This window comes from Ursus arctos, unplaced genomic scaffold, assembly GCF_023065955.2.
Source record: "Ursus arctos isolate Adak ecotype North America unplaced genomic scaffold, UrsArc2.0 scaffold_30, whole genome shotgun sequence".
NCBI classification, from domain to species: Eukaryota; Metazoa; Chordata; class Mammalia; order Carnivora; family Ursidae; genus Ursus; species Ursus arctos.
This window is the reverse complement of record NW_026622986.1, coordinates 6473614-6495750: the sequence shown is the minus strand read 5'-3', so window position 1 is coordinate 6495750 and position 22137 is coordinate 6473614. Positions and strand designations below refer to the sequence as shown.

Here is a 22137-nt window from a genome sequence, read left to right as displayed (position 1 = left end):
TCTAGCAATTGACTCTTAAATTCTACCCATGTGTTAGAGTTAATCCTTTATAAAATTAGGTAAATCTCTTGTGATAATAGCTGGTGATATTTTATCCACAAACATGCTTAAAACTTTTAAATTAATATTTAATAAATACTTTAAAATCTTGGAATTCCTTTCAAATATCTACATTTCTGTATTCTCTTGAGAATTTAGATGACCCAGGAACACTAGGCCTGTATTTGTAACAGTCAGTAAGAGTAATAACTTTTTATTTTTAATAAACATATACTCTCTATTTCACTTCTGTTATTCATGCCACTCCAAACATCAGCAGTTCCATTTCACTCACATTACATGCTCAGTTCTGGTAGGCATTTGAATCTACTAGCTGGAGAATAGATTTTGGATTCTAAAAGAACAAAATTCATTTTAAGCTTTTGTACTTAATAACTATGTGAACTTCTAAAATATTCATAATCTCTCTCAGCTCTACTTTGGGTATCTGTTAAAGGGGAATAAAATACCTACTTCCTAGAATTATTGTGAGTATTAAAGGAGGTAATATTTGAGAAGTGCTTAGTATAATATCTAGCACATAGTAGCTATTTAATCAGTTTTTAAAAATTATTAGGCATATGTGTATTTAATTAGATAATGTATGTTAAATTGTGAAGTAAATAAGATTAAGGAGTATACTTGTGATAAGCACTAGGTGCTGTATGTAAGTGTTGAATCACTAAATTGTACACCTGAAACTAATATCTCTCTGTATGTTAACTAACTGGAATTTAAAAAGAAACTTAAAAAAATAAAACTAAATAACCATACAGTAAAATATTTCTAATTAATTTTATGTGCTATAATTTGACCATAAACAAAATTTTAGTTTTAAATCAACTAATCTGGCAATCTGTTATTATTCTAGTTAAAAATGAAGTGGCCTCAGAACTTCAAGATACAGCAGATCTTCCAGCAGTAAATCCATCAATTAGTGATCTAATACATCAATTAGATTTAAACAAAGTCATAGGTAAGTAGAGATTTATGATGTTTGGGCAAGTAAAACACAGTTTAACAGTTACAGTATTCTAAATCTATAGTTCTGTTGTTAAAAGAATATAAGAAATTCAAACATAGGACAACTTCTCAAAAATAATTTTATTCTAATCAATCAATTAATATTTATCTTTAAGTGAATTTGTTATGTGCTCATTAATCCACCAAACAAGTATTCATTAGGTAATGGTTAATAGTTTTCCTTTCCTGTTTATGAAACAGAAAATAGATAGGATTCACCCTACATTGTGAATTGTCGTAACAAACTAGATGTTATATGATCAGTTTCTTAGAGAACATAATTTTCATTTCTTACATCATCTTTTCTAATAACAAGAGGAATTTTAAAAATGGAGCTTTCACAAGATAGACTTTTCATCTCCTTATCACCAAGTTGGGAAATTTCTAATGGAGAGAAAAATATGTAAGAAGTTAGAACATGTGTAAAACTGGTATGGCCAGTTGACTAAGTACTTTGCTATAAAATATAAACTGAGTGTTCTGAAATAGTTTCCAAATAACTACCATAAGGCAGCAAAATAGACTAGGTGTCCCTAAGTTCTTGATCTTTGGAAGAAACATTAAAAACCAAAAACAAACAAACAAAACCCCAGGAACTGTCAATTTCAACTTTGTCAGAGCAGTGGGAAACAATCAAATGTTTACAGTAACTAAGAGAATGTTACTTAAGAAAAAAATCTTCAAAATTGTAAGAAAATTTGGTGGAAATGTGAAGAAGTGCTCCAGCACAAAACCAAACTACAAAGAATAGAAGATCTCCTGGCATCCAAGGCATTGCTACTAGACCTGGCTTATAAGAAACTCTAAAGGGACTCTCTCAGGTCGAAGTGATAGGATGTTAGACAATAACTTTAAGCTATATGAAGAAATAAACATTTTTAGTAAAGTACATGCCAAATATAAAAGCCAGCATTACTGAAATTGTGGTTTGTAACTCCACTTTTTATTTTATATAATATTGTAAAGAAAATATATACAAATAACACCAACTCTATGTCATTGAGCATACAATGTATAAAAATGTGGTTTGTGGCAATATAAAAAAAGGAGGATGGAGCTGTATGGGAGTAGTTTTGGGATGTAACTGGAGTTAAGTTTGATATCAATTTAAATTAGATTGTTATAATTTTAAGAAGTTATACATAATCCCCTCGCTAACTAAAAAGAAAGTATTTACAGAATGCATGCAAAGGAAATTTAAAAAGGAAACAAAATACATAGTCCCTTAAAAAATCAACTGAACATGAAAGAAGTCAATATCAGAGGAAACGAGGAACAACAACAACAACAAAACAACAACTTGCAGTGACAGCAATAAATTCTTTATCAGTAATTAAATGTAAGTGGATTAAATTCTCCAAATAAAAGGCAGAGGTTGGCAGAATGGATCAAAAACATTATCCAAATATATGCTGTCCACAGAGGATTCATTAGATCAATGAAATTGAGAAAAATTTAGATTGATGAAGAAAAAATGAAAGAAGACCCAAATCACTAAAATCTGAATAGAAAGTAGGGATGTTAATACCAATTTTATAGGAATAAAAATCACTATAGAACTTTACCTCATTAATCAAATAAGAAAAAACATAATCTCAATAAATAAATGAATTAAAATTTCTTTATTTGGAATTTGTATCTTTAAAAAATACAAAATACTTTCAGCAACTTAATAGTAAATTATTTTCCTTCAATATTGGGAATGAGATATAAATGTGTTTTATCATTATTTTTACTCATTATTGTCCTGGTTACCCTAGCTGTTATAATAAATTAAGAAGAAAAGTTGTAAAAATTCAAAGGGAGAGAGAAAACTCTCAGCTGCAGACATTATGACTGTGCAGTTATCGCAGTCTAAAAGAATCTGTAGTCTATACTGAACTCTGAAAATTATCAACTTGATTTATTAAGATTACTGGACATAAGGTAAAACTATAAAAAAACCAATTTTATGTCTATATACTAAGAAAACAAAATTAACTGAAATTCAACAACCCTTTGCTTCATCAAAGAACTGAAGTCATAGGGCAAACCATGACTCCCAAACTATACAGATAGGTGAAAAATGAGAATCACATCTTACTGAAAACAAAAATCAAAACTGGATCCAGCAACTAATAAGAAAACTTAGAGTATCATTGAATAATTGCTGGAGACTGAACATGAACTAGATTGAGAGATAAAATGTTCTAGGACAGAGTCTTATATAATATCCCACACTTTTATGAAATTTTCCTCCAGGAGCTTTATCAGGTATCTAGGGTGAATAAAAAAAAAAAAAGAAAAAGAAACCCAACTCATGTTTACAACATTGACAAAAGAAGAGAGAAAATGGAAAGAAAAAGAAAGAAAGAGAGAAATAAGTAACAAATATGGTAGCTATTAATCCAGGTATAACAATAATCACTTTAAATGTCAATGGTCTAAATATACAGATAATGTCAGAGTTGATTTAAAAAACAACAACAACAACCACCCAACTACCTGTTTATAATAAACACATATTAGATATAAAGACACGTAGATTGAAAAATAAAGGGATGGCAGGATAGGAGACTCCTGACTTTCTTCCTCCCACAGATGGACTGCATATACAGCTAAACACAGATCAGTTCCCTCTGAGAAAAACCCAGAAATTAGTTGAGTGTCTCCTATACATTAGGCAACCAGTAAAATACCCACATTGAAATGATTAGGAAAACTTGAGACATACTCAATGCCATAAGTCCCACCCCTGGAACAAGCCTTACAACTTGGAGGGAACACCCTAAAAGCAAGGGGTCTGGACCACATACCTCGAAATCAAGTTTTATGGCTGCCAGCCAGGTTCCTGGCTCCCAAATTACTAGCTCGGAGAACCAGTGAGCCTCAGTATTCATAAGTCCTAAAGGCACAAATTTTAAAAAGAGGACACCCATTCTATTTTATTTTATTTTTATTTTATTTTATTTTATCTTATTTTATTTGAGTATAGTTGACACAGTGTATTGTTAGCTTTAGGTATACAATATGGTGATTTGACAAATTAATTTTTTTTAAAAGAGAGAGAGCATAAGTGGGGTGGGGAAGGGCAAAGGGAGAGGGAGAGAATTTTAAGCAGGCTCCATGCCCAGTGGTGGAACCTGATGCAGGGCTTGATCTCACGACCCTGAGATCATGACGTGAGCTGAAATCAAGAGTCAGACACTTAACTGACTGAGCTACCCAGGCACCCCATGACAAGTTTATAGATTATGCTATGCTCACACCACAAGTGTAACTACCATCTGCCATTATATGTTATTGCAGTATCATTGACTATATTCCTTATGCTGCATCTTTTATTCTTGTGACTTATTCATTGCACAACTGGAAGCCTGTATCTCCCACTTCCCTTTACCCATTTGGCCCATTCTCCAACCCCCTCTGCTCTGGTAACCATTAGTTTGTTCTCTGCATTTATAGGTCTGATTCTTCTTTTTGTTTGTTTAAGATTCTGCATATGTATGAAATCATATGGTATTTGTCTTTCTCAGTCTGACTTATTTCACTTAGCATAATATCCTCTAGGTCCATTCATGTTTTAGCAAATGGCACATTCTCACCTTATATTATGGCTGAGTAATATTGAGTAATATTCTGTTACATATCTATATCTATCTATCTAATCTCTAATCTTTCTTAACCATTTGTCTATCAATGAACACTTAGGTTGCTTCCATACTTTGGCTATTGCTGCAATAAACATAGGGGTGCAAATATCTTTTCAAATTAGTTTTGTTTTCTTTGGGGGAAATAGTAATAGAATTATCAGATCATATGGTATTTCTATTTTTAATTTTTTTCTGGGAACCTCCATGCTGTTGCCACAGTGACTGTACCAGTTTACATTCCCAACAGTATAAAAATGTTTCTTTTTCTCCACATCCTCACCAACACTTCTTATTTCTTGAAAAAAATGGCATTTTTAAATAAGTGCATGAACACTTCCAATGGCAATCCCCTTGGGCTCAATACAGAGGGAGTAGGCAAAAATACAAGGCTCCCAGTTTCTCTCTGGAAGGGGTTTGACTGCATTCTTATCTACTCTCTGAGAGTCAAACTTCTAAATCACCCTGCATGGGGCTAATTAGGATCCTCCTAGGAACCTGAAAGTGCTTGTGGGCATTTTCTCTATCTTCTTCCAGCAGTAACAATAAAACCAAGTTTTTAACTTCTCCCTAGAAGGGACATGTCCACAACTTTGACAGCTGCCACTTGAGGGATGGGCCCCCAAATCACTTAGCTCTGAAAACCAACAGTGTTTGGCATTTGTTAACCTAATTAGTAATCCTCTGGAATCTGGAGTAAGCATGTGAGAGTAAACTGTGCCTTCTCATGGCTCATCCCAGGGATAAAACCAAGTCTCCAGCTTCTCCTTAAAATGAGTTTTTCTATACATCTAGCACCCCAACTTCTTTGTCTAAGGGCTTGGCAGTCCTGGGAGCTGCTGGGGCTTGGCATTTGTGAGTCCCCCAGGACCACATAAATTAATGATGCAGTTCTATATGGGTACAAAAGCACTCTCAATGACTATCCCCTCCAAATCATAACCGGATGAGTGGGCAAAAACACCCAATTCCAAGTTTCTCCCTATTAGGAGATAGACTACTTATCTAACATCCTGACTTTTCTATCTTCAGCCTGATGATTGAGCTTTCACTTAGTCTGCATTGATGAGCTAAAAGGACAATTAGTGGTAATCCATGATGCATGATTTAGTGTGTGGACATTTCTAATGTCTTTGGGCTGCCAACTGGTCATGGAACACCTGAATCTCCTGGGAGCTACTAAGAACAAAGATAGCAGTTTAAAGAAGCTCAGAGTTGGAGAGGCAAACAAGAGAGTGGCTAGGCTGATTGGCAAGGTTCATCTCTTACACAAGGCCAGACTGTCATCACTGGGAGAGATGGCTGTTTTATCTAGTGCACACAAAACAACACAGAGAGTTAAGGAAACTGAAGAAATGGGAATATGTTCTGAACAAAAGAATAAGACAAATATCTAGAAACTGACCCTAAGGAAACAGAGACAAGTGATATACACAACTGAGAATTCAAAATAAAGGTTATAAAGATGCTTACTGAGTCAGGAGAGTAATGCATGAAAAAAGTAGAAATTTCAACAGAGATAGAAGAGTACCAAACAGAAATCATAAAGCTGAAGAATAAAATAACTGACTTGAAAAAAAAATCAATAGAATGACTTCATAACAGACTAGGTGAAGCAGAAGAAAAATCAGTAAAGTCAATGACAACTCAGTAGAAATTATCTAACCAGAGGAGCAAAAAGAAAAACAGAATGAAAAGGAATAAAGATGTCTTAAGGGACTATGGGTCATCATAAAGTGAAACTTAATATATGTATTATGGGAGTCACAAAAGGAAAGGAGAATGAGAAAGGGGCAGAACGTACTCTAGCAAGAGCTAAAAAAAATTCCCAAACCTGTAGAAATAAACATACAACCAGTTACAAGGAGCACAAACAACATCAAATAAAATGAATAAAAAGAGACCCACATTGAGACATATAATTAAATTCTCAAAACTTAAAGAAAAAGAAAATATTGAAAGCAGCAAACGTGACTTATTATATTCAAGGAAATGTCATAAATCAATTAGTGGATTTCTGCAAGCAGAAACCTTGCAGCCCAGGAGGGAATTGGATGATACACTCAAATTTAAAAGGGGGGAAGAACACTGCCAACCAAGAATTTTTTATTCAGTAAACTTGTCCTTCAGAACTGATAGATTAGAGGAGAAAAAGATGGCGGAGGAGTAGGGGACAATTTTTCAGCGAGCAGGATATCTACCAGACCATCCTGAACACCCATGAAATCAGCCTAAGACGTAGGAAGATACATCTGGATCTCTGCAAACGAACATCTCCAGCACTGAATATTGAGGTACAAAGCAGGGAGCTGTGAATCCGTGCACAGATATCAGAAGATAAACGGAAGTGTGAAGGAACTGCTGCCCTCAGGCACTGGGAAGCAGTAGCCACCTGCACTGGGGAGTGGGCCAGATTTGCAGACCAGAGGCTGCGGAGAAACCAGGCTGAAACCAGGAGCTTGGAAGCACGTGGACCAGACTGAAACCGGGAGCTCGGGTGTGCGCGCGGGAACCGGGGGATCTGGAAGTGTTAGAAGCACAAACAACAGAGATGTGCCCACCCTGGGAGTGATGGCTGGGAGAGTGGCTGTGGGGCGCACAACCCAGGACCCTGCAGGGTTTTTAGCAGCACTGACAGAAACAAAGTTAAAGTGGCCAGGAGAGCTCAGTGAAGAACAGACTGCAAACTCTCTGTTCTGAGACAGAGGCTTGGAAATGGCCACTGTTGTTCTGACTCTCAGAAGAGTCATAGAAAACCCCCAGGGAAAGCCACCAGAGAACAAAAGCCCAGAAAAAAATGGTTCACACTGTGCCCAACCCCCACCCCCACAGGGGAGAGGACAACTCTACCCAAACAAGGTTGTCTGAGTATCAGCATGGCAGGCCCCTCCCCCAGAAGGGAGACTGAAAAAATAAGAAGCCCACATTCCTAAGGTCCCTATAAAACAAGTGCACATTGCTTGGGTCCTGGTCAATAATTTGGGCTCTGTACATCCCCGCAACCTCCCCTCATCAGAATGGCAAGGAGAAGAAATCCCCCCCCACACACAAAGAAAAGATAGAGTCTGTGGCCTCTGCCACAGAACAAATGGATATGGATATAACCATATTGTCAGAAACGGAGTTCAGAGTAACAATGGTCAAGATGATGTGTAGGCTTCAAAAAAATATTAACGGGAATATAGAATCTCTAAGGTAGAGCAAATCTAGCAGAAATTAAGAACGCTATGAATCAAATGCAGTCTAAACCAGATGCTCTGATGGCCATGGTAAACGAGGCAGAACGAATTTGTGAATTGGAAGATGGGATGATAGAAAAGGAAAAAGTGGGAACTTAGCTTAAAAACTCCAATTTCAAGAATGTAGAATATGGGAGATTACTGACTCAATGAAACATTCCAATGTCAGAATCACTGGCATTCCTGAGAGGGTGGAGAAAGAGATAGGTCTAGAAGAGGTATTCGAACAAATTGGAGCTGAGAACTTCCCTAATCTGGTGAAGGAAACAAGCATTCGTGTCCGAGAGGCAGAGAGGACCCCTCCCAAGATCAATGAGAACAGACCAGCACCACGTCACATAATAGTACAATTCACAAATCTTAGATCCAGGTTAAAATCTTAAAAGCAGCCAGGGGGGAGAGAATCCTCACCTACAGAAGGAGGAACATCAGAATAACGTCAGACCTGTCTACAGAGACTTGGCAAGCCAGGAAAAGCTGGTAAGATATATTCAGAGCACTAAGTGAGAAGAACATGCAGCCAAGTATCCTTTATCCAGCAAGACTGTCATTCAGAATTGATGGAGAGACAAGGTCCTTCCAAGACCGGCAGAAACTGAAAGCATATGTGACCACCAAGCCAGCCCTATAAGAAATATTAAGGGGGGTTCTAGGGGATGGGATAGGTTGGTGATGGGTATTAAGGAGTGCACATATTGCATGGTGCAATGGGTGTTATACGCAAGTGATGAATCATGGAACTTTACATCAAAAACTAGGGATGTACTGTATGGTGACTAACATAATATAATAAAAATATTATCATAAAAAAAGAAATATTAAGGGGGTTCTATAAAAGTAAAAAGACACCAAGAGTGATACAGTACAGAAATTTATAATCCATAGTAACAAAGACTTCACAGGCAACATGACATTAAAATCATCTCTCTCAATAATCACTGTCAATGTGAATGGCCTAAATGCTCCCATAAATGCCACAGGATTGCAGATTGGATAAAAAGACATGACCCATCCATTTGCTGTGTACAAGAGACTCATTTTGAACCTAAAGATACATCCAGACTGAAAGTGAAGGGATAGAAAACCATTTTTCATGGCAATGGACCTCAAAAGAAAGCTGGGTAGCAATTCCCATATCAGAAAGATTAGATTTTAAGCTAGAGACTGTAGTTAGAGATACAGAAGGACACTATATTATTCTTTAAGGGTGTATTCAACAGGAGGATATAACAATTATAAATATCTATGCCCCCAACAGGGGAGCAGCTAGACATACAAGCCAACTCTTAACCTGAATAAAGAGACATATAGGTAATGCGTTAATAGTAGGGAACTTCGGGGTGCCTGGGTAGCTCAGTCGTTAAGCGTCTGCCTTCGGCTCAGGGCGTGATCCTGGCATTCTGGGACCGAGCCCCCCATCAGGCTCCTCCGCTGGGAGCCTGCTTCTTCTTCTCCCACTCCCCCTGCTTGTGTTCCCTCTCTCACTAGCTGTCTCTCTCTCTGTCGAATAAATAAATAAAATCTTAAAAAAAAAATAGTAGGGGACTTCAATACTCCCCTCAGCAATAGACAGATCACCTAAGCAGAAAATCAACAAAGAAACAAGAGCTTTGAATGACATACTGGACCAGGTGGACCTCATGGATATATACAGAACACTACACACAAGAACAACAGAATACTCATTCTTTTTGAATGCACATGGAACTTTCTCCAGAATACCATATACTGGGTCACAAAACAGGTCTCAACCAATACCAAAAGACTGCGATTATTCCCTGCATATTCTCAGACCACAGTGATTTGAAACTGGAACTCAATCACAAGGAAAAATTTGGAAGAAACTCAAACACTTGGAAACTAAGAACCATCCTGCTTAAGAATGATTGGGTAAATCAGGGAATTAAAGAAGAACTTAAGCAATTTATGGAAATGAATGAGAATGAAAACACATTGATCCAAAACCACTGCAAAGGCGGTCCTAAGGGGAAAATACATAGCCATCCAAGCCTCACCCAAAGGAATAGAACAATCTAAAATGCAGTCTTTATATTCTTACCTTAAGAAGCTGGAACTAGAACACAACATGCCTAACCCATGCACGAGAAGGCAGTTGATCAAGATTAGAGCAGAGATCAATGAATCAGAAACCAGGGGCACAGTAGAGCATATCAACAAAACTAGAAGCTGTTTTTTTTAAAGAATAAATAAGATCAATAAGCCACTGGCCAGACTTATTCAAAAGAACAGAGAAAGGACCCAAATTAATAAATTATGAATGAAAGGGGAGATATCACAACAAACACCAAAGAAACAGAAAAAATAATTAGAAACTATTATCGACAACTATATGCCAATAAATTAAACAACCTGGAAGAAATGGATGCCTTCCTGGAAACCTATAAACTACCAAAACTGAAACAAAAAGAAACTGATTATTTAAACAGACCAATTAATCATGAAGAGATTGAAGCAGTGATTAAAAACCTCCGCAAAAAGTCCAGGGCCTGACGGATTCCTTGGGGAATTCTACCAAACATTCAAAGAAGAAATAATACCTATTCTCCTGAAGTTATTTCAAAAAATAGAAACAGAAGGAAAACTAGCAAACTTACTCTATGAGGCCAGCATTACCTTGATTCCCAAACCAGGCAAAGACTCCATCAAAAAGGAGAATTACAGACTGATATCCCTGATGAATATGGATGCCAAAATTCTCAACAAGATCCTAGCTAATAGGATCCAACAGTACATTAAAAGGATTATCCACCACGACCACGTGGGATTCATCCCTGGGATGCAAGCGTGTATCAACATTCACAAATTAGTCAGTGTGATAGATCACATTAATAAGAGAAGAGACAAGAACCATATGATCCTTTCAATTGATGCAGAAAAAGCATTTGACAAAATACAGCATCCTTTCCTGATTAAAATCCTTCAGAGTGTACATTCCTCAATTTCATAAAAACCATCTATGAAAAGCCTACAGCAAATATCATTCTCAATAGGGAAAAGCTGAAAGCCTTTTCCTTAAGATCAGAAACATGACAATGATGCCCACTCTCGCCATTATTATTGATCATAGTACTAAGGTCCTTGCAACAGCAATCAGACAACAAAAAGGGATAAAAGGTATTCAAATCAGCAAAGAAGTCAAATTGTCTCTCTTTGCAGATGACGTGATACTGTATATGGAAAACCCAAAAGACTCCACCCCCAAATTACTAGAACTTATAGAGCAATTCAGTAATGTGGCAGGATACAAAATCAATGCTCAGAAATCAATTGCATTTCTATACACGAACAATGAGACTGAAGAAAGGGAAATTAGGGAATTGATTCCATTTACAATAGCACCAAAACTCACACAATATCTCAGAATTAACTTAACCAGTGAGGTAAAGTATCTATATTCTAGAAACTACAGAACACTGATGAAAGACATTGAAGAAGACACAAAAAGATAGAAAATCATTCCATGCTCATGGGTCAGAAGAATAAACATAGTTAAAAAGTCTATGCTACCCAAAGCAATCTACACTTTCAACGCCATCCCAATCAAAATACCAATGACATTTTTCAAAGAGCTGGAACAAACAGCCCTTAAATTTGTGTGGAACCAGAAAAGACCCCGAATCACCACAGAAATGTTGAAAAAGAAAAACAAAGCTGAGGGCATCACGTTGCCTGATTTCAAGCTGTACTACAAAGCTGTGATCGTCAAGACAGCATGGTACTGGCACCAAAAGAGACACATAGACCAATGGAGCAGAATAGAGACTCCAGAAATGGACCCTTGTCTCTATGGGCAACTAATCTTTGACAAAGCAGGAAAAAACATCCAGTGGAAAAAAGACAGTCTCTTCAATAAATGGTGCTGGGAAAATTGGACAGCTATATGCAAAAGAATGAAACTTGACCACTCTCTCACACCATACACAGAGATAAACTCCAAATGGATGAAAGACCTTGATGTGACAGGAATCCATCAAAATCCTAGAGGAGAACATAGGCTGTAACCTCTTTGACATTGGCCACAACAACTTCTTTCATGACACATCTCCAAAGGCAAGAGACACAAAAGATAAAATGAACTTGTGGGACTTCATCAAGATAAAAAGTTTCTGCACAGCAGAGGAAACAGTCACCAAAACAAAGAGGCAACCCACAGAATGGGAGAAGATATTTGCATATGAAACTACAGATAGAAGGTTGGTATCCAAGATCTATAAAGAACTTCTCAAACTCAATACATGAGAAACAAATAATGAAATCAAAAAATAATCAGAAGGGGGAATGAAGCATGAGAGACTAGGGACTCTGAGAAACAAACTGAGGGCTACAGAGGGGAGGGGGTGGGGGAATGGGATAGGCTGGTGATGGGTAGTGAGGAGGGCACATATCGCATGGTGCACTGGGTGTTATATGTAACTAATGAATCATCAAACTTTACATCAAAAAAATAAAGTTAAATGGGCAGAGTATATGAACAGACGCTTTTCAATGAAGACATACAAATGGCTAACAGACATATGAAGAAATGTTCAAAATCATTAGCCATCAGGAAAATTCAAAGCAAAACTACATTGAGATACCACTTACAACAGTTAGAATGGCAAAAATTGACAAGGCGAGGAACAAGAAATATTGGAGAGGATGTGGAGAAAGGGGAACCCTCTTACACTGTTGGTGGGAATACAAGTTGGTACAGCCACTTTGGAAAACAGTGTGGAGGTCCCTCAAAAAGTTAAAAATAGAGGTACCCTATGACCCAGCAATTGCACTACTGGGTATCTACCCCAAAGATACAGATGTCGTGAAGAGAAGGGCCATATGCACCCCAATGTTCATAGCAGCATTGTTCACAATAGCTAAACTCTGGAAGGAGCTGAGAAGCCCTTCAACAGACAAATGGATAAAGAAGATGTGGTCCATATATACAATGGAATATTACTCAGCCATCAGAAAGAACGATTACCCAACATTTGCAGCAACATGGACGGGACTGGAGGAGATTATGCGAAGTGAAATAAGCTAAGCAGAGAAAGACAATTATCATATGGTTTCACTCATTTATGGAACATAAGAAATAGCAGCAAGATCAGTAGGAGAAGGGAGGGAAGAATGAAGGGGGGGTAAACAGAAGGGGGGATGAACCCTGAGAGACTATGGACTCTGGAAAACAAACTGAGGGTTTCAGAGGGGAGGGGGGTGGGGGATTGAGATAGGCCGGTGATGGGTAGTAAGGAGGGCATGTATTGCATGGAGCACTGGGTGTTATATGCAAACAATGAATCATGGAACACTACATCAAAAACTAATGATGTACTGTATGGTGACTAAGATAACATAATAAAAATTAAAAAAAAAAAGAAAAACGAATTGAGAGATTAATTTTTCCCAGACCAAAGACAAGAAGAAAAGAAAAGAAAAGCTAAAGGATTTAAGTTTATCACAATTGGATCCAATTGACAAGAACTAAAGGTATTCTTTAAGCTGACAGAAAAGGATGCTCATTAGCAACATAATGAGAACATATAAAAGTATATCACTCATTGGTAAAAGTGAATATATAGTCCATTTAAAAATAATGTAATGTTGGTGTGTAAATCCCTTTACTTCTATTATAAAGGTTAAGAAAAACTATTAAAGTACCTATAGCTGCAATGATATGTTATAGATAAATATTAAAAATGTAAATTATGATATCAATAAGATAAAATATGAGAGGAGAGAGTAAAAATTAGTACTTTTATATGCACATAGTGGTGAAGAGGATGTAAAAATTTTAAATGTATATTCATCCAACAATGGAGCACCTAAATATATAAAGCAAATTTTAATAGAACTGACGGGAGAAATAGACTACAATACCAAGAGACTTCAAGACTCCACTATCAACAATGGATAGATCATCCAGACCAAAAAAAAAAAAAAAGGTAACATTGGACTTGAACTATATTTTAAACCAAATAGGCCAGTGAGCCTATACAGAACATGCCATGCATACATAGTAACAGAATACACATTCTTCTCAAGCATACATGGAATACGTTCTAGGATAAATCATATATCATCCCAGAAAACAAATCTTAACAAGTCTAAGAATATTTAAATCATATCAAGAATGTTTTCTGACTACAATGGTATGAAACTAGAAATCAATAACAAGATGAAACCTGAAAAATTCACAAATGTGTGGAAATTAAACCACACTCCTGAAAAATAAGCATATTGGAATACACGTATGCTTAACTCATTGAAACTGCACTTTGTACAAACCTTTTGGAAGTAATGTCTCCTTTGTTTAACATATGAGGGTCTCTAAACTTTTCTGTTCAAGCATCTGGTCATAGCTGAATACTTAACTCATTGAAAGTAAACTGAACATACATTTAAAATAATACAGGAGTAGGTGTGTAAAAGGAAAAGAAGGGGGAGGAGGAGGAGAAGAAGGGGGGGTGGGAAGAAGAAAAAGAAGAAATCAAAAGGAAAATAAAAAACATCTTGTGACAACCAAAAAAGGAAACACAACATAAAAAAACTTGAGGGTCAAAGGAAAAGTAGTTCTTGGAGGGAAGTTTAAAGAAATAAATGCCTACATATAAGAAAGATGGGTCTCAGTTAAACAATATGATTACACCTCCACAACATGGTTGGGGGGAGAACAAATGAAGCCTAAAATTATTGGAAGGGAAATACAAAAATCAGAAAACAGACAAAGTACAGACTGGAAAGACAATACAAAAGATTAACAAAATTAAGACTGGTTCTTTGAAAAGATGCACAAATTGAAAACCTTTAGCTAGTCTAAGAAAAAGAGAGAAGACTTCAATAAAATCAGAAATGAAAGAGGAGACATTACAACTGATACCACAGAAATGCAAAAAGCATCACAAGAGATTACTATGAACATTTATATGCCAAAAAAATTGATAACTGAGAGAAAAGAGGTAAATCCCAAGAAACATACAGCCTGTCATGACTGAATCATGAAAAAATACTAAATCTGAGCAGACAAATAATGTGTGAGGAAATTTAATAAGTAATTAATAATCTCCAAAGAAATGCCGAGGACCAGATGACTTCAATGGTTTATTCTAATATACATATTCTATATTATATGTATAATATGTACAATATATATAATTACATATTTATGTACAATTATATTCATTTTCTTTATATAATTTTATAAATTTATATAAATATATACATATATAAATTTTATATATTTATATATAATTGTAATATATAATATATACTATAATTTATAATATATTATATATCTGAATTGTATATTAGAAGGTATATACATATATATTTATATATGGTTATTTATTTATATTTATAAATATTTATATATATTTATATATGTATATAATTGTAATATATAATATATACTATAATTTAAAATATATTATATATCTGAATTGTATATTAGAAGATATATACATATATATATTTATATACATATGTGTATATACATACATATGTGTGTATATATATATATATATACACAGTGTATATACATAGTATATATATATATATACACAGTATATATACATAGTATATATATATATATATATATATATATACACACATATGTATATATACTAATCCTCAAAATTTTCCCAATTTAAAGAGGAGGGAACACTTCCAAACTCATTTTATGAGACCAGAATACCTCATCCTAAATTCAGGGAACAACACTACAAGAAAAGAAAATGGTAGATCAATATCCCTGATGAATATAGATGCAAAATCCTCAACAAAATATTAGGAAACTAATTCAACAGCACATTGAAAGGATCATACACTATAATCAAATGGAATATTTCTGGGATGCAAGGATGGTTTAAAATTGAGAAATCATATCTAAGATAAGGAACAAGATAATGATATCCACTCATCGCTTTTATTCAATATAGTACTGGAAATCCTATCCAGAACAATTAGGCAAGAAAAAGAAATAAAAGGCATCCAGAACAAAATAAGTAAAATTGTCTCTGCTTACAGATGAAATATTTTGTATATAGAAACCCTACATACTCCCCCAAATCCATGAATTCAAGAAAGTTGGAAGATATGAAATCAGCAGACAAAAATCAGTTGCATTTTTGTAAACCAACAATAAACTAACAACAAACCAGCAACAAAAAAGAGAACTTTTAAAATTGTTTTGTTTTGTTTTGTTTTTAGTAGTCTCCACATCCAGCATGGAGTCCAACATAGGCCTTGAACTCACAACCTTGAGAACAAGACCTGAGCTATCAAGAGTTGGACACTTAACCAACTGAGCTACCCAGGTGCCCCAAAAAAAGAAATTAAGGGAAAAATCTCATATTTAGGAACATGAAAAATAAAATATTTAGAAATAAATTGAAGAAGACACAAATAAATGGAAGATATTCTGCACTCAGAGATTGGAAGAATTATGTTAAGATGTCCATATTCCCTAAAGCAAACTACAGATTCATGGCAATTGCTATCAAAATTCCCATGGCACTTTTACAAAAGATTTAAAAAACTACACAATTTTTTATGGAACCAAAAAAGACTCCAAATAGCTAAAGAAAAAGGCAAAGCTATAGACATCACATATTCTGATTTCAAACTATATTAATAAAGATGTAGTAGTCAGAATGATATGTTATTGACATATATAAAGACAAATAGTTACATGGAACAAAATAGAGATCACAGAAATAAACCCATTCATATATAATCAACTGATTTTTGACAAAGATAACAAAAATATACAATGGGAAAGGATAGTTTCTTCAACAGAGTTGGGAAAACTGGGCATCCTTATGCAAAAGAATCTTCACCTATTTACACTATACAAAAAACAATTCAAATGGATTAAAGAATTAAATCCTAAAATCATTATATTCATAGAAGAAAACACAGGGGAATTCTCAATAAGATACTAGCTAATCATATCCAATAGTACATTGAAAGGATTATTCACCATGACCAAGTGGGATTTTTTTCCTGGGCTGCAGGGGTAGTTCAACATCTGAAAATCAATCACGTGATACACCACATTAATAAAAGAAAGGATAAGAACCATAGGATCCTCTCAATAGACACAGAAAAAGCATTTGACAAAATACAGCATTCTTTCTTGATAAAAACCCTCCACAATGTAAGGATAGAGGGATCATACCTCAACATCATAAAGGCCTATGTGAAAGACCCACAGTGAATATCATCCTCAACAAAGAAAAACAGAACTTTCAGGGATGTCTATTCTCACCACTATTGTTCAACACAGTACTGGAAGTCCTAGCCTCAGTGATCAGACAACAAAAAGACATAAAAGGCATCCAAATTGGCAAAGAAAAAAACTCTCACTTTTCACAGATGACATGATACTCTATGTAGAAAACCTAAAAGACTCCACCCCAAAATTGCTAGAACTGATACAGGAATTCAGCAAACTCACAGGATATAAAATCAATACACAGAAGTCTGTTACATTTCTATAACAGTGAAGCAGAAGAAAGAGAAATCAAGGAATTGATCCTGTTTATAATTGCACCAAAAAACCATAAGATACCTAGGAATATACCTAACCAAAGAGGTAAAAGATGTATACTCTGAAAACTATAGAACACTAAAATTTTTATGGAACCAGAAAAGACCCTGAATGGTCAAAGAAATATTGAAAAAGAAAATTAAACCTAGTGGCATCACAATGCCAGACTTCAAGCTGTATTACAAAGCTGCAATCATCAAGACAGTGTGGTACTGGCACAAAAACAGACACATAGATCCGTGGAACAGAATAGAGAACCTAGAAATGGACCCTCAACTCAATGGTCAATTAACCTTCAACAAAGGAAGAAAAAATATCCAATGGAAAAAAGACAGTTTCTTCAATAAATGATTTAGGGAAAATTGGTCAGCCACAAGTAGAAGAATGACACTGGACCACTTTCTTACACCCTACACAAAAATAAATTTAAAATGGATGAAAGATCTAAGTGTGAGACAGGAATCCACCAAAATCATTGAGGAGAACACAGGCAGCAACCTCTTTGACGTCAGTCACAGCAATTTCTTGCTAGGAAAGGGAAACAAAAGGAAACATGAACTATTGGGACTTCATCAGGACAAAAAGCCTTTGCATAGCAAAGGAAACAGTCAACAAAACTAAAAGGCAAGGTACAGAATGGGAGAATATATTTGCAAATGACATATCTGATAAAGGGTTCATATCCAAAATCTATGAAGAACTTATCAATCTCAATACCCAAAAAACAAAAGATCCAGTCAAGAAGTGGGCAGAAGATACAAACAGACATTTCTCCAAAGAAGACATCCAAATGGCCAACAGACACATGAAAAAATGGTTAACATCACTCGGCATAGGGAAATACAAATCAAAGCCACAATGAGATACCACCTCACACCAATCAGAGTGGCTAAAATTAACACAAGAAGCAACAGGTGTTGGCGAGGATGCAGACCCTCTTACCCTCTTGCACTGTTGGTGGAAATGTAAGCTGATACAGCCACTCTGGAAAACAGAGGTTACTCAAGAAGTTAAGAATAGAACTACCCTATGACCCAGCAACAGCACTATTAGGTATTTAACCAAAGAATAAAAAATAAAAATAGAAAAGAGTTATTCAAAGGGATACATGCACCTCAATGGTTATAGCAGCAATGTCCACCATTGCCAAGCTATGGAAATAGCCCAGATGTCCATCGACAGACAAATGGATAAAGAAGATGTGGGGTGTGTGTGTGTGTGTGTGTGTGTGTGTACAAATATGACTCAGCCATCAAAAAAAATGAAATCTTGCCATTTGCATTGACACGAATGGAACTAGAGGGTATCATGCTAAGCGAAATGTCAGTCAGAGAAAGACAAATGCCATATGATTTCACTCATATGTGGAATTTAAGAAACAGAACAGATGAACATAGGGGAAGGGAAGGAAAAATAAAATAATATTAAAAACAGGGAGGAAAATCATAAGAGAGTCTTAACTATAGGGAACAAACTGAGGATTGCTGGAGGGGAAGTGGGTGGGGCGATGGGGTAACTGGGTGATGGGCATTAAGGAGGGTACTGATGTAATAAGCACTGGGTGTTATGTGCAACTGACGAATCACTAAATTCTACCCCTGAAACTAATAATACACTATATGTTAACTAAATTGAATTTAAATAAAAGGAAAAAAAGAAAACACAAGAAATCTCCTTGTTGGTCTTAGCAATATTTTTTTTTTTTGGATTTGACATCAAAAGCACAAGCACAAAATAAAAATAAATAAGTAGGACTACATCAAACTAAAAAACTTTTGTACAGCAAATAAAACAATCACACAAAAAAATCACAACATGAAGAGGTAATCTACAGAATAGGAGAAAATACTTGTAAACTACATATCGGGTAAGAGGTTAATATACAAAATACATAATGAATTGATACAACTCAATGGTAAAATCACTAACAATTCAATCATGATCACAGTAATTCAAGGATCTGAACAGATATTTTTCCAAAGACATACAAATGGCCAACAGATACATAAAAAGATGCTTAACATCACTAATCATCAGGGAAATGCAAATGAAAACCACAATGAGATATCAGCTCACAAATTTTGGAGTCGCTATTGTCAGAGACATGGGATAACAAGTATCGGTGAGAATGTGAAGAAAATGCAACTCTTGCACATGGTTACTTATAATGTAAATTTGTGCAGCCATTATGGAAAACAGTATGGAAGTTTTTCAAAGAAATTAAAAATAATTACCATATGGCCTAGTAATCACATATCTGGGCTTATATCTGAAGGAAATGAAATCACTATCTCAAGGAACATTTGTACACTCATGTTTATATTGGCTTTACTCACATTAGCTGAAATGGAAATAACCACGCATCTATTGATGGATGAATGGATAATGAATCGTGCGTGTGTGTGTGTGTGTGTGTGTGTGTGTATGCCATGCAATATAATTTTGCCATAAAATGGAAGGAAATGGTGCCTTTTGCAAACGTGGATAAATCTGGAGGGCATTTGGATATATGAAATAAGCCAGACAGAGATAAACAAATACTATACAGTATAACTTGTACGTAGAATCTAGAAAAAGGTCAAACTCAGAAACACAGTGTAGAATTGTGGTTGCCAGGTCCTGGCATGGGTTAAAGGGAGAGTGACTGATCAAAGGGTTCAAACTTTTAGATAAAAGGTAAGTAAATTCTGAGGATTTAATGTACAGCATGATGATTATATATAATAATACTGTATTGTATATGTGATACTTGCTAGGAGAGTAGATATAAGAACTCTTACTAAAAAGGAAGGAAGGGAGGGAGGAAGGGAAAGAAAAAAAAAAGAGAAAAGAGAAGAAGTGAAAAAAGAAAAGAGAAGAAAAGAAAAAAGAAAAAGCAAGAAAGCAAGATTATGTGAGGTCATGGATGTGTTAATTTGATTGTGTGAGCCATTTTACAATATATACATATATCAAATCATTGTGCTGTACACTTTAAATATATTATAATTTTATTTGTCAATTACATTTTAATTAAGGTGGGAAAATGGATATATGCATAAAGAGACAGAAAAGTAAAGGCATGGAGAAAAACATACATGAGAGCTATATGAGTATCAGAAAAAGTGGATTTCAAAGCAAGGAAAATTACCAGGGATAAGTAGAAGTTATTAAGTAATGATAAATGAATCAATTCTCCAAGAAGATATAATATCCCTAACGTGCAGTTGCCAAAGTACATAGGCAAAAACTGATAGAACTGCAAGGAGAAAAAAAATGTACATTTTTATATTTGGAGAGCTCACCACTCTATCGGAAATGAACATAACCAGCAGGCAAAAAATAAAAACATAGGTGAACTCAACAAGACCCCATCAATTAATTGTATCTAATTGATGTCTGTTTGAATACTCCATCCAATAATAGCAGAATGCACGTTGCTTTCAAACTCACAAGCTATATTCATAAACATAGACCACATTTCAAAGTTAGACCACTTTTCAAAGTTAGATCATATTTTAAGAAAGAAATTGTATGTTAATTTTTTTCTAAAACAGAAATCACACAAATCATGCTCTCAGTCCAAAATGGAATTAAAACTAGAAATCAATAATATACAGATAGCTGGACAATCTCAAAATACTTGAAGATGAAAGAATATACCTTTAAAGTGTATGGTCAAAGAAGAATTGTCGAAATAAATTTTTAAAATTTGAACTAAGTGAAAATTAAAGTACTATTTATCAAAATATGTGTGACACAACAATGAAAGGAGTGCTGAGAAGGAAATTTATAGCATTGAATACATATATTAAAAAATAAGAAAGATAAAAAATAGTCTCTCCTTGCCCCTTAGGAAACTAGAAAAAGAGGAGCAAAAATTGTTATGAGTTGGATTTCTTTAAAATGAACACCTATGCTCTGTGAAAGACACTCTTAAGAGAATTAAAAAACATTTGCACAACATCTATCTCATGTAAAGGACTTGTGTTTGAAATATATAAAAATGATTAAATTAAATGTTGAAATAACAACCCAATTTTATTTTTTTTCATAATAATATTTTTATTATGTTATTCACCATACAGCACATCCCTGGTTTTTGATGTAAAGTTCAACGATTCATTAGTTGCGTATAACACCCAGTGCACCATGCAATATGTGCCCTCCTTACTCCCCATCACCAGCCTATCCCATTCCCCCACCCCCTTCCCCTCTGAAGCCCTCAGTTTGTTTTTCAGAGTCCATAGTCTCTCATGCTTCATTCATACAACCCAATTTTAAAACTCTCAGAAAGATCTGAATGGTCACCTCTTCAGAGAAGATACAAGTTGGCAAATAAGCATATGAGATTTCATATGTCATTAGGAAAGTGCAAATTAAAACAACAATATGATACCTAATGAGACACACCTATGAGAATGGCTAACACAAACACTGACAATACAAAATGCTATAAAGGATGTGGAATACGGAAACTCTTGTTTATTGTTCTTGTGCATGCAAAATGCTATACCCACTTGGGAAAACAGTTTGGCATTTTTATAAAGCCCAACATTATCTTATCATACAATACAGTAATTGTGCTCCAAATATTTACCCAGATGAGTTGAAATCTTATATCCATGCAATAACCGGCACATGAATATTTATAGCAGATTTATCCGTAATTACACCATAT

The 22137-nt window shown here is 35.1% G+C and overlaps 1 protein-coding gene across 1 annotated transcript in view; it reads left to right on the top strand.

Moving 5' to 3' along the window:
- The first annotated feature begins 905 nt into the window (after positions 1-905).
- LOC125282787 (uncharacterized) overlaps positions 906-22137 on the top strand; it is an 85672-nt gene continuing 64440 nt past the window's right edge. The window contains exon 1 of the mRNA XM_057304642.1: positions 906-1015. The gene's annotated coding sequence lies outside the window, so the exon portion shown is untranslated. The remainder of the gene's footprint in view (positions 1016-22137) is intronic.